Source organism: Uloborus diversus, chromosome 10, assembly GCF_026930045.1.
Source record: "Uloborus diversus isolate 005 chromosome 10, Udiv.v.3.1, whole genome shotgun sequence".
NCBI classification, from domain to species: Eukaryota; Metazoa; Arthropoda; class Arachnida; order Araneae; family Uloboridae; genus Uloborus; species Uloborus diversus.
In genome coordinates, this window is record NC_072740.1 from 69,233,512 (window position 1) to 69,248,020 (window position 14,509).

General features: G+C 34.8%; 1 long non-coding RNA gene across 3 annotated transcripts in view; it reads left to right on the forward strand.

The window, feature by feature from the left end:
- LOC129231249 (uncharacterized) overlaps positions 1-13,714 on the forward strand; it is a 31,945-nt gene extending 18,231 nt beyond the window's left edge. For 2 of the 3 annotated variants that reach the window (XR_008581229.1, XR_008581231.1), the window contains exon 6: positions 669-2,983. This is a non-coding gene — a long non-coding RNA (uncharacterized LOC129231249). Of the gene's footprint in view, positions 1-668; positions 2,984-13,426 lie in introns of those variants that run through there. The other variant, XR_008581230.1, reaches the window with a different exon arrangement.
- The last annotated feature ends 795 nt before the right edge of the window (positions 13,715-14,509 follow it).

A 14,509-nucleotide genomic window follows, 5' to 3' on the forward strand; every position in this document is an offset into this window, starting at 1 on the left:
CTTCCACCAGTAAACACGTGAGTAACAGTTGGTTCTTTAGACACTAAGACATAAAAATTCGCGTACGCCGGTTCAGGAGAGTGGAATAATTTACCAAGTTAAAGACAAAAACAAGTTCTTTCATTTAAAAACACTTTTTAGCTTTTTAGAAATTTCTCCAAGAACTAAAATGGAGCCATTTTCCTAACAGAGGAAAAACAATTGCACTTTAATATTATGAAATACATAAAGAATATTGTAACAATAAATATTTCAAGACTGGATGAAAAATTTCAAAGCATGGAGCAACGTGCAGTGCGCATTTTAAAAGCATTGAGGAAGTTTGGAACTTTCTTCTAATTAGTCAATTTGTGTGATGCCTGTTTTTCTAAGTATGGACTTACCTTGGTATGATGAACATTTATTTCTTTTACTGGGACTTTTTCCATTGTTATGGCATTTTTCAAGAGGGTGGACTTTTATGAACTTGAATAAATTTTAATGGAATATGTTTGGGGAGTTCACAATCTAAATTATTTGAGTGTATGACATTTGTTTTTACCCATGTTAAATGTATTTTTCCTGTTTACACATTTTACTCTGTTTTATTAATAAATTGTTGTTTATTTTGAGAAATGAGTATGTAATTCTTTTCCTCCAGACAGATCATTCCACAAATTTTCTTTCAGCTTGCATCAACCCATTTTCAGTTCCTCAAACTTCAGGTCTTTCATCCGCCGCAGCGGCTGGGGCTCCAACATCCTCTATTGTACAAAATATATTGTTTAATTTTGGTATTTTTAGTTATAATAAAAAAACAATGTATTTTGTATTTTTATTGTTGAATATCAATTATATTCACCAATTTTTTTGTTATGATTAAAAATTATGATACATTTTATCATATATTAAAAAATGGTATCATTTCTAAGTTAAATGTACATTTTATCCATGATTATGTAATTTGTACTTTCCCAAATTGCGTATTTAGCTTAGCGGGAAAAATTGCCCCCACCTTTACTCACAGTTCACGTGTAACAGCTGCCGTCCTGAGGGGGCTCTATCTTCTGCTGGCTGCTGTCCCAAATGGGTTAACTGACATTTTACAAAATTCCAATAAACCAAAACGGACCTTTCACAAAATCCTAATCAAACAAAACAGACCCTTCACAAAATTCTGATAAACCAAAACAGATCTTTCACAAATTGTTTATTGAAAGAGCAAATCTGAAATCTAAATATTGCATATTTTGGCATATAAACTGAGTTTTCGAAACCTTTCTAAAAGTTAAATTTGAGGGATGAGCTTATTCAGGATCTGCTAATTTTGAAAAAAAAAAAAAAAAAAAACATACTTTTGTGATGCTCTTGCAAGCAATAAATTAAAACTGCCAAATAAATATAATGTGTGGTTTTTCTTTAAAAGAAATTAATAGCTGAAAGTCAGTTTCGTTTCAAATAATTTTGCATGTTTGTTTTATCGTAGCTGTTTTGCAGTGGTGTTGATATAAACTTCTCTGAAAAGGCAGCATTAGCACATTTCCCCTCTCATGATTTAAACAACTATAATAAAAATAATAACAATATATGTCAGCGAAATGAACTTGGAACTGAAAAAGATAGTAGGGGCGGGGAGAAAATGTGGTCGCTTCAGATAGGGTTACCAGTTTTAAAATTATCGTCACTTATTTTAGTGTTTGGATTCAACCTTTCTAGTGACTTGATTAGAAATTAATTCCCATCATTTTACCAACTTGGCAATATTTGCGTTTTTACGGTGCAATGTTAAACATTATCTAGCAGGAGAAAATTATATTGGTTTGAATTTTCATTGCTAACAAGGATGATTAACTTTAATAAACTGATTTATTTAGCGGTTTTATACTTTTGGATGCCTTCATTTTGAAAAATGCAATCGGTTTACATCTGATATGAGAATCATATTTTATTCTTTTTTCAAGCTAACTTCACATTATTAGGATGCAAATAAATGAAAAGACTCTTTACTTATGTTTATAACGCTCATTTCAATTTTTTTAAAGTGAAATTCCATTTTATTTTATGAGTCAAAAATTAAAATGCTGAACCAATGGTTTAATTTTATTTTTGCTTCCACTGTGTCGATAAATATAAAGGATATCTTTTGCATAGGCCTCTAAAATACAATTTCATAACAATTTTACAAGAAATAGATATTTTATAAGCTGTCTTTATAACTTTGACGCCTTCACTTTGAGGATTGCAATATGTTTGCACCTGCTACGGGAATCGAATTATTTGAATTTTTGATGTTTTGTACTCTATGTTAAAAGGTAAACAAATAAAATATCTTTTTTATTTTTGCTAAAATTACAAAATTTATAAGTTTAACAAACGAAATTCGTTACTCTTTAAGAGTGTCTTGGGTCATAAAGTTAAATGCTGAACCCCTCCCTGCCTGATTTTTTTTCAATTATTTTCAATGCCATACCTATAACATTTCTAATATAATTCAACGCAATGTATATACTTGAGGGGTGTTCATCTCCCAAAGAGCAATGCCACTCTCCCCCCCCCCCCCCAAATACTAGGAAAATACTCAAGAATGATATGCTCAACAGAAAAGAGGAAAACACACAACTAAATGTTTCAATGATGCAGTTTGCGCTATCTCAAAATGTTAAAATTTTGGTTTAACAATTTTTTTTTTGTTTGAAAAATAATTTGATTTTTCACAAAATGATTTAATTTTTCACAAAAAAACGGACCTTGTGAAAAATCCTGGACAGACTCCTGTTATATTTATGCATGTGATGCAGTGTTGCTTAAATTTTAAATATTCAACTATTCCATTCAAAATGATTTCTTTATTTTGTATATGTAACTGTTCCTTCATTTTATTCCTGAAAAGCTATAATGCTTCTACTAAGTATATGAATAAAGAGCAAAATTGCTTTTCTTTGCTTTAAAAAATGTTTTTGTACTGTCTCATTTTTAATTTAATGTATATCAAAGTCCCTCTCAACTCAACAGTAATTTCCTTTTATCATTTGAAAATACTAAATACACTGGCCTCAAAAAGTTAAGGTACAACCAGTTTTTCACATCTAATTTGCAAATGAATGATTGTAGAAACAAAAAATTTGGAGGATATGTGCAATAAATAGTTCCTTATTGAATGCGTCATAGAAATTGGTATAAGTGTGTCAAAAAAACGATTTATAACAAAAAGAACAATTTTTGCGGAAAAGTCCATTCTTGAAGAAAACAGAACATTACAGTGTTATGCAGTAAAATGTCATAGAAGCAATACAAAAAAGGGTTCTAATAGAGAATGTGTACGTCCCTAACTTGAATGCATTGGCGGCATCGATTTTCCATGCTGTTTATTAAGTTGTTGGACACCAGAATAGGAAGCAAAGACGAGACTCAGAGTAAACTTTGTTCTAGCTCATGTAACAACCTTTAAGGAGGATTTAAAGCAGCAACCTGTCTGCCAAAATAGTCGCAAAGATGCTCGATCGGATTCAGGTCTGGAGATCGAGCTGGCCATTCCATTCGTTCGAAACTGATTCCTTAACAATCCGAGCTCAGTGAGGTCGTGGGTTATCACTCAGACTGAAGTCATTACCAGTAACACCAGCATATGGGCTGACATATGGATCAAGGATCTCAGACCAGTCAGAGTTCCTCCATGGAACACATGCTGGTCAGTGTGAGTACCGAGCGAGATCCCTGCCCAAACCATGATTCCACCACCTCTATAATTGTGTCATTCAACAGCGTTGGATTGATTGTATCTAGTGCACTGTTCCCTGTTGGGCTTAGAAGCCTTTATTCAGTATCTTAGAGCACTTTTAATTTAATTACAAATGTTTAAGTGTATTTTTTTTTTTTTTTGAAACTTACCTCCATTATGTTTTGCCACTCCGCGTCCTGTGTCCCAGCGACGGATAGCTGAAATTGATTCGGGCATGATGAATCATCCTATGACGTAACACCCGATGGTTGAGATGTTTTTGGCTACTTTGAGCCAAAAGAACGAATAGAAAGTTTGTTAAATCACTCAATCAGGAATAGTTGAGATGTATATTTTCAATGCAAAGTAGGGTGTGTCATGGGATGACGTATCGCGGTCATAAAACGTATAAATAGATTGTTCGAAATATTTTCTGTGCTTGATTACTCGTATTTACTCCCCATTGGCATCTTGCCATTTTTTGTTGGTCTTTAACGGTTTGGCAACCGTGCTGGGTTGTCGTTGATGGAAGTTGCGGCGTGCTCGAGTCGCTGTTGAAGTAATGTTTTGAATTCAAGCAGGACTTGAAATAAGTTTTACTCAGTGTTAAGTGTTATTTAAAAGTTTTAAATTACTCCTTTTGGTGGTTTAAAATGTCACCATTGCTGAAGGTGATGCAGTAGTTGCTAAAAATATGTAGTTTACAGCAACTAGGCCTAATTCTTAAACTTGGCCTGTACCCGGATCGACTTACCGGTGCTTCTATGGATGAATGGAACTGCCTTCAGTTTAAATCATCGATGTGGAACAGAGTGACGTTCCTGATTGAATTTCCTGGTTTTTTCAACGGTGTTTCTGGTGATATGTGTGCTCAAGTTGTTGTTCCGGTGTATGGGGGAAGTTCTTCTCTAACCTAGCAAGCCTATCCGCTGGTGAATGATGGGACTGTTAGCTGAACCCTCAACTCTGTTACGCTATTGATGCTTTATTCAAAATTCTTCGGCAAAGTAAACATGCGCATTTGGTGCAGGAAGGTGACATTTTGCAATTTCTTTAATATTTCCCTTTATTCAAATATGTTTGTTTGTCTAACAATTTAACTTTGAAATTTTTGTGATAATTGGAGGGTTTACAATCTAAATTATTTTGGTACTCAACAAAACTATTTTCATATTGTATACTGTGATATTTTTGAATAAATGTTATTTATTTAAACTATTTTGAGTATGTTTTATTTCTTATTGGCAGACTGCGCGGCTTTTTGATGTTTGGGTTCTGTAAACTTTTTATTTAGTTCAATGAACTTAAGGTAAAAACAGAAGACAAATCCCCCAACATTCCCTCCAGATCAGTAGATGCCCTGAATCACTCTCCAATGTAAATCGTGACTCGTCTGTGAACAGCACAGAGGCCTATTGCTGCTGGGTCCAGGAAACATGTTCTCTTGTCCAGCATAAGCGGATCATCCGCGTTGGTCCATTGAGGGAACACACACAACATGTCGTCTTGCATAGAGAGCTGCATTGTGAAGACAATTTCACACCCTAGTAGCAGAGATTCTTCTTCCTGATGCTGCAAAGTGGTCTGCAATGAGCAGCGGCACAGTAGTGGTTCTTTTTCGGGCCGAAAGAACTAGAAAACAGTCTTCTGGAGGTGATGCAGCTTGTGGTCGTCCTGGAACAGGTCTCCTGGACACATAATCTTCGGATTGGTATTGATCCAAAGTCGCTGAACAACACTACAAGACACATTGATGTCTAGCAGCATCAGCTTGCAACAATCCATTTTCAACCCATCCAACTGCCCGCCACCTTAACAAATCGAGTGAACGACGATTTTTTAAACTCTATTGACTATTGCCACCGAAACTGCCAACAACAGTTGAAAATCAAAACAACTTACACACAAAAGTACTAAAGCTTGATATATGCATATTTTTTTCTCACTGAAGAAGATACGTTATTTTCTATATTAAAAAAAAGTGTTAGCAATCGTTTTTTATAAATGGTTTTAAAGTTCGTTATTATCATTCATGCAAACTATGCATTTAATTGTTACTGCCATTTTTTTTTACGGTGAGCTTTGAAAAACATGTGGTGCCTTAACTTTTGGAGGCTCGTGTAGTTGGAGATTACAATTTGTATTTTATATTATTCAAACTTAAAGTGCTCATAAACCTTTCCTAAATTATGTTCTGCTAACAATTTGAGATGCATCAAATTACTAGTGCCGACTTCATGGGGCATGGAGGGGCTCGGGCACCCCTAACAATTTGTGTTTGTGTTTCGAGTGGCAAATACTTTTGATTGATTAGTGCTTTATGTGAATACAAGTTTCTTTTTGCTGAACGAGTGTCAAAAAAAAAATTGTGACATTTTTGAGAAATTTGCATGCCTACATGAAATTTTAAATATTAAGGCAAAGACTATTTAATACAATAAAAGATGTTCTTGTTCGCCTATACTTACCTTCTTCAGGATGTACTGCTTTGCGGTGAATCAAATATGAGGGAGGAATTTGGTTGACCTGAAAAGTTGGTTTTTAAATTTACAGCCATAAACAATCTATGTCCACTGCATGGCTTCAGGGCAGTAGCCTAGGGGTGGGGGCCCAGGGCAGTAGCCGACTTCATGGGGCATGGAGGGGCTCGGGCACCCCTAACAATTTGTGTTTGTGTTTCGAGTGGCAAGTACTTTTGATTGATTAGTGCTTTATGTGAATACAAGTTTCTTTTTGCTGAACGAGTGTCAAAAAAAATTGTGACATTTTTGAGAAATTTGCATGCCTACATGAAATTTTAAATATTAAGGCAAAGACTATTTAATACAATAAAAGATGTTCTTGTTCGCCTATACTTACCTTCTTCAGGATGTACTGCTTTGCGGTGAATCAAATATGAGGGGGGAATTTGGTTGACCTCAAAAGTTGGTTTTTAAATTTACAGCCATAAACAATCTATGTCCACTGCATGGCTCCAGGGCAGTAGCCTAGGGGTGGCATTAGGGAGCAATGCCCTACCTTTTGTGATTGATGTTCTACGTATAGAATTACACTTTAACCGTTTACATTCTGAACTATTGATGGATGATCAGATTTGAATAATGTTTTGAGTTTATGTCTGTTTAAGTCCAGTAAATACAGAAATTGCATAAAATTTCCGATTGTTTTTTTTTTTTCTAAATGCGTTTTTTAGTATGTTCCAATTTTGGAACATTGGCACTTTGCATGAAGTTTTTTTTTTTTTTTTTTAAAATAAATATTCTATATTTGGAAATGCGTGTCATATAGTTTCAATATTTTCCAATTGAATGAACTTGTGAATATTACTCTCCTTCACCATTTGAAGTCAGTTTTCATTTTTTTCCTTTTTTTATTTCCTAATCATACTAACTTTTGCTTTTCCTCTGATTTTCATGATAAATTTTCAGCAGTGTTTGTGAAAAAAATGTCTAGCCATCGACATACATCGGTGGATGTAATCAGCTCTAAATCATTTTCTAAAATATCTTCTTCCTAAGTAATATTGCCTGGTTCATCAGGGGGTAGTTGGCATACTCCGTGTCTGATAAACTTAAATTTGATAATGTTTCTAAATGCGCCATAGCTTGTTCTACTGCAATAAATCTCTTTGACATTATTTATCATTTATAAACAGAGGCTGTCTGTTCATGTCATCACACTTTTTTTGCCATTTCTGACCCCCTCCCCCTATTTGTCACAATTGTCATGCTTCACCCAATCTTTTATAAATCTTACACCTGTCTTTTGCACTTTCACCTGCTGTTAGCGATGTATGACCAATGTACTTGCTACCTGCTTCTTCTGTCAGTGCTGCATGTGCTTCAAATGCTAACAATGTCATCTTTGTGGCTGTCAAAATACAAACTCTTTACAGCTGCCCCTTTAACTGCTCTTAAATCCTTTTCTCTTAGCTCACTCTTTTTTTTATCAACTTCACTCCTATAATTGCAGCATTTCCTGTCAGGGGTTTTCTCTCTATTGAGAATCTGGCAAAAGCGGATCGTAAAGTCGAGAGAAAGAAATGGTTTGAGAAAAGGAAGAATGTTTACTTTGAATGTGAAGATTGCAAAACTGAGCCTCATGTCATCTGCTTTTCTCTATGACTAAGCTTTTCATACATTTTTAGAAAAACTTTCGAAACAGTAAATTGTCTTTTGTAAAAAATGCAATTTTGTTTTTCTTTACTTTTTATTGCCAAATAAAATCTGACTGTGATATTCATAGCACGAATTTATGGTATTACCTTAAAAAGCATTTCTTTTTTCTTGAAAAGTACTTAAGTTTTTTACTCAGTAAGAGTATTAACTCTTCCAGGGTACCCATCCTGCCAAGGCGATTTTGCACCTTCTCAAATATTACAGAGCATCCCCCAGAAAGAGAAACTCCTAAAATGAGATCAAAACCCCTTTGAAAACTCTCCCCTCCCCTTAAATTTTCAATGGCGCAGTCCACACCCTAGATCTCCCCCCCCCCTCCTCCTCTTGGGCACCTCTGGTACAGTCATAGAAAAAAAAAACGAAACACTTTTAATTATTCAGCCATTATACATGCTAGGTAGGAAAGAAAGATGTCATCCGACTTGGTTTAAAGTCTTCTTTAAAACTACGTAGGTAAAATTTTGATAAGGGACCATATACAAAGCAAAATGAGCACCAACTCTTGATTTTTCGAATGGGAACCCCTAATTTTTGCTACATAATTATGTTTAGACCACAAAATACAGCCAGGGTACGAAATTTCACTGCATCCCGTGCAGTAGAACAGGAGTTATTAACGAAAAACGTTTTAGGGACCGTCACCACATTGAAAACGTTTCTTTCAAGGTCACGGCTTAAACGGAATGTAAGCACTTAAAAAACCGAGATTATCCAGCTCAATTCATGATTTTTTGAATTTCTCTTTTTTTTCCGTAATTCGATACTTTTTAGCCGATTATGTAGCGGCAAAAAGCGATTTACAGTCGAAAACTTTTTTTTTTTTTTTTAAAGTTAAAATATTTAAATATTTATTGATTTTTGTCTATCTGGATTAACCTAAGAAAAATGGATGGGGTTTGGCGGGTCCATCGTATAGATCGTTGTTTAGTAAATCGAATAATGACAAATTAAAAGTAATGGAACTTTTTGCCTTTTTTAATATGAACCTATTGGATTGCTTATATAATCATTCAGCAAATTAGCCTCATAGAAATGTAAATATGCAACCTTATAACTAGAAATATGATGTGAATATGTTTGAAAAATGTATTGCACCTATGTTACAGGTTTATTTTGGAATGAACAGAAAGTCTTTTGATGTAAAATGGAATTGCGCGTTTTTAATTTCGCAGAACATCGGCAGAAGATTGGGTCATCGAACACAAAAATATAAAAAATGTACCGCACTACGTGGTAAGACGCAGCATTAAATAGATTGGAGACTCGAGTGAAGCAAGGTCAATTTATTCCGTGAAAATTTGCTCTAAATACATAAAATGAACGAAGTATCAATCTAAAAAATAAAACAGAAACAGAATATAATTACCCGTTAATAAGCAAACCGTTCATACTCGAACTTTATTTGGGAAAAATTTGGTTATTTGAATTAACACAGTGGACAAACACAGTAATAGTTCTAGCGGCTTTTTTGTAATGAAAAAAAGAGACTTTGTTTCAAATCCAAATTTGATGATAAAGATCATAATGCGTGGTACTATTTAAAAAGCATAACACAATCAGCGGTTTTAGTTAACATGTAATGTCTCTTAAAAGCAATTTAGGAAAGTAATTTCCCAATGCTGTTTCTAGCAACGAGATTCGAGATGGTCCAACCCGTAATTTAAAAAGACAAAAGTTATTTTAGCTTAAACCAAGGTGAACCGAAATCTGACTTCTTGTTATTTCTCTGATTTTGTAAACAAAACTTAGCATTATTTGATTTTGTTTCGCGCACTATATACCTGCAAACTAACATTTTTTGTAATATCAGGCAGGCGCGCCTATAGCAATACTATACGCAGCATACCCGACAGGTGGATTGATCTATCCAGCCAAAACTACAATTTCGTCCTCGCTGTAGATTTCTCAGACTGGAATCGAAACTAATCGTGCGAGAGGCAGAAGTCACCTTATTGAAGCTGAGAGTTCGAATAAACTGGTAGGTAAAGTAAATTTATCTGCTGTATGTTTAAGGCATCTCACTGGTGAGATAAATTTTCTTCATCCACCAGTCTGTAGGCACTCTCAGCTTCAATGACATGACACCTGCTTCAATGTTTGGTTAAATCTAGTTCAGGGCAGTTGTGCTCATTATTAAGACCCACAGCAGCCATCGAATGGGATAACTAAACCGCAATTATATCGCAGTGAAGACGCGGGCCACATTTAGCCTTTGAAGCTGGTGCGTGTGGCCCGTTGTTTGCTTTAAGATTAAGATCAGAAAGTAGGATTAATTCCAGTGTCATAAAGTTGGAGACGAATATTCAGATATTGGATTCTGAAAAACATGCATTTAATAAGATAGGCATATAGAAGTTGATAACAATAATTTATTATAACTCTTTTTTCGTCGATATTTTTCCATGTTATTCAAAAATGAAAATAATTTGAAATTTTATCTTTTTCTTGCGAGGATGATTTTAATGGAAATACACGGACAAAATGACCGAGAAAGTAAATAGAAAAATAAGTATTTTAATTACAGTTAAGAATAGTCAAAAACTCAACTTAATCTAACACGCAAATTAATGTTTTGTTAAATCTTTGACTAGGTCAAAAAAAAAAAAAAAAAGTTCACAATTAGCTACAACTACTACTTTTGTGCAGAATACAGCTCAAAGCACGCGGCCCACTAATGCGACTGACATTTCCCTTCTTACATCTTAACACATTGAAAATTATTTAAACACTATACAAAAAATAATAATAATAAAAATAATTTCTAAAAACCAGTAAACTTATCTAAGAGCAAATATTTTTCACCCATCTGAATACTGTTAAAGTCGAAACTTCACACTGTCGGCTATTTTTCGAGTGCTTTTTCCCGATTTTGGCAAGGCAATAATTTTTCCTTTTAGTAAATTATCACCGGAAAGAGCCATTAATTCTACACTGTCTATTGCAACATGACTAGCAAGACAATGAGGTTTTGTTGTATGTTTCTGTGAAAAAGTTGTGCATGTTAATTTTTTTGATCAATCACGATTGCTTATTGCTTTCATTTCACCGTCCTTGATGTTGTGGTTCCTTTTTTAGCTTGACCAGCACCACCGCCCACCGGCCTCTGCAGGCGCGGCTCCGAGCACTGCCTCCTGAAATCCGTTTCTCTTGGTCGATGGCGTCCATGTCCTACACACACGCGCGCTCATACTCATACACATACACACACACGACTTCACACTCATACACTCACACACGCCTACGTGCATACACACAGGTCTATGCACGTACACAAGCCTACTTCACTTACACACACAACTATGCACACGTAACCGTCCAGGATAAAATAAAAAATTTAAATTAATTTGAATTCTGAAATTTTGAATGCAAATTATGTTTTTTGCAATCATGAACTGAGACCCTACTCATTGGAGTTATTGTTTCTGGAAACAGCTCCTGCCCCCCCCCCCCCAAGCCTGCCTCTCCTCCTGGGCGTGCATAGTTGTGTGCGTAAGTGTGTAGGCTTGTGTGTGTGCGTAGACCTGTGTGTATGCACGTAGGCGTGTGTGAGTGTGTGAGCGTGCGTGTGTGTAGGACATGGACGCCTCCGACCAGGAGAAGCGGATAGCTCAAGACCGGAGCAGCCGCGCCGCGCCGCCTGCAGAGGACGGTGGGCGGTGGTGCTGCAGAGGCTTCTGGTCCAAACTAAAAAAGGCACGGAACATCAAAAACAGTCAAATGAGAACAATAAGCAATCGTGATTGCTCAAAAAAAAAAAAAAAAAAAAAAAAAAAAAAAAAAAAAAAAAAAACAGAAGTATTTTAAGTGTAGCTTTTAATTGAAAAAGTTCTATAAAATATTCTTTTATTAGACAATGAAGTAGTGTTTCGCATTATTTAAACATTGACGTCTGAACGATATCCACAAAAAAACTGACGGTTGCAATATTGTGTTGTTCTTCTGCAGAGACAGCGAAAAAATTTATGTATTTAAAAAATTCATAGACGGCAACCTCTAATATAGAAAAACCACGTTATAATTGGTTTGCTTATTTTGTTGAACAATTTTTTTCTTTTTTCACGAAGAAACCAACTTTCATAATTTCTGTTTTAAAAAAGTATACGGTCCCCTAAAGTAGGAAAAAATAAATTTTTAAGCATAGCGCAAAAACTACTGAATATTTTGAGCTCAAATTTTGGATTCCCACATAAAAGCTCTTCCAGATTGTTTTTCTGTTAAAATTTAATATGGTTTCAGATCATATTTTTTTCAAAAAATATTAAAATAATTCATAAAAAAACTAAAATTACATTTTAGGTGTTGTAAATTATATATTTATTATTGGGTTGATTCATATTTTGATATAAAAAAACAATCTTTGCCGTGCCTAATCTAGTTTTTGTGTTATGAGTAAAAATATCAAAATACGTTTTAACATTACGAGAGGAATTTTTCAAAATTCGATTCTGAAGTAACGGCTGGATCGAGTCAAACAAAACTTTGCATACAAAGTTAGAAAAGGATGCTGATCACAAATATGTGATAAAAAAAGGGGATTCTCATTGAAAAATTTGAAGTTGATGCTCGTTTTAATATGAAGACGACCCCTTAACAACAATTTTTTACCATAATTATGTAGAACTTTTTATTTCTGAAACAATGACACCTTACACGTGTCTCTAGTGTTAATAGTCTTTGAATACGATCGAGTGTTTCGTTTTTTTTTTTCTATGACTGTACCATAAACAGTGCAGTTCCATGTTAATTGAATTTTTAAACTTTTTTTTCAAGAGCAGTAAAAACAGAACATAACAACAGTGAAAGGAGTTTACTGCTCAACCTAAAAACCAAAATGAAGACGCCTCTTGATCAGTAAAACCAGTATCTTAAGGAAGGAGTTAACAGCGTACTTATTACTAGCAATCGCATCACTTCATACAGTTCCAGAGTTCCAGTATGTTGACTGAATTGCATTTTGAAGCTTATCAAAATAATTTTTCCCCATCATTTCTTAAGATCAGAGATTTTTTAATATTCTTTCTGGAGTTACATACAGTCCTTAAAATAAAATATTAACAGTTGAATCATTGTTCTTGAACAGTACACAGTACAGTGCTTTCCTATTATGAGTTCTTGATTACAACACTCAAAAATTGCAGTTGATGCATTTAGGTTAATTCCAAAAAAATTAAAATTGAGGGAAGATGAAACATAGGCACTATAGTAAAAGCTATTCACATAAAGCTGTATATCGCCTATTTCTTCTTTCATATTTTTAATAATTTTAATTGACTGCTTTAAAATCAACCAAAATATAAAGATATTAAGATTAACGACAATTTATGAGTGTTGTAATCAAGAAATCATTGGCTTATTTTATTTCATACTTCTTTTTTTCACTCCCCTCATCAAACCGATATGGTCTAGATATCATTCGGGGGCGGGGGGGGGAGTGGAGGAGTTCATTTCATACTTTTTAGTGTGAACCAAGCTTATAGAAATAGAATTTAGAAATTTAAATATATATATATACATATATTGTCATATTTCTATTTTTTAAATCTATTTTTAGGTGCAGATTTAACTATTATTATTCTGGTAAAGTTGGATCTGTCCATCATGCACACATTCTCCAATGACAAACTCCCCATAAAGATTCCCTTAGGATAGCATCTGATTGGTAATCTGCATACGATTTGAATAAGCAGTTCATGACACCATTAAAGGATGGCCATCTAAGCTCTAACTGAACAAAATACAATTTTATTCAGTCAAGAACTAGAACTGCTGTGGAGTAAAGTTTTGTTTTCTTGAAAGGCAGATTTTGTCAACTAAAATATGTCAATATGAAAAGTGCCAATAAAACTCCAGTTTTTATTATGACTTACTGTGTGCTATATAATGTATGCCAAAATGGGCAAGACACTCATTTTTTCAATAGCAGGTGAAAATTACTCTCAGAGAGAAGGGGATTCATCTTCAAACAGTATTATACATGTACGAGCCGTTCGGGGAAACGGAATAAAATTAATGTTGTCATTATATAACTTAAATAAAAGTTATGATTGCTAATGTATATACACTCTGTTGCAAAAACATATATGCACCCAGAAGAAATTGAGCTACACTCACGAAACTTGGCAGGTATGTAGTGTATAAGGAAATAATAAGATGATTAAAAATTCAGAATGAAAGATAATTTTATTAAGCAGTTACAGCATGCAAAAGGTTACAAATCAGTAAGTAGTGAAGCCACTTCTGGCAGCTATACAAGCCAAAACCCGACGTGGCATCAAATCAATTAGGTCACTTATGACCCCCTGCGGAAGATCATGCCATAATCTTTGCAACTGCGTCGTTAATTCCCTGTATCGCGTGATGGCTGAAGTTGCCTTCCCAGCACGTCCCAGACATACTCGGTTGGCGAATGGTCTGGTGACCTGGCAGGCCATGAGAGTACGTCGTGTCCCTGAAGACAATGTTGAGAGAGTCGCGCAGGACAAGCATTGTCCTGCTGATAAATGGCACCTGGGGGACTTGATAGCATGGACAGAACAATTGGTGTTAAAATGCTGTCCACGTATCTGCGAGCTGTCAAAGTGCCTTGGAGAACAACTGGAGGTAATCGTGTGTCCCAAGAAATCGCTCCCCACAC